The sequence below is a fragment of the Etheostoma spectabile genome, chromosome 23, assembly GCF_008692095.1.
Source record: "Etheostoma spectabile isolate EspeVRDwgs_2016 chromosome 23, UIUC_Espe_1.0, whole genome shotgun sequence".
NCBI lineage: Eukaryota > Metazoa > Chordata > Actinopteri > Perciformes > Percidae > Etheostoma > Etheostoma spectabile.
Genome location: NC_045755.1, coordinates 1,403,147 through 1,403,416, shown reverse-complemented (window position 1 = coordinate 1,403,416; position 270 = coordinate 1,403,147).

The following is a 270-nucleotide window of genomic DNA, read 5'->3' as shown; positions in this document are numbered from 1 at the left end:
TACATTTTACTTCATAATTGCAACCGCATGTGTTGTATTCATTGTTGCAAAACGTTCGAATTTCTCTTATGCTCTTTTCAGATGAGGTGGTTCTGTTGGCTTCATCAGGCAGGGATCTACAGCGCCCACTGGGGCAGAATAAAGTCCAGTGTCAAGCAGTTGGGATCTGAAGCTCTAGCCAGGCGCCATTCCTCGCCTAAAACAATGTGTCATTCCAGTAAGTGAAAAGGAAACTCACATCTCCAAAGATAAATTTGCTAGATGTGACTC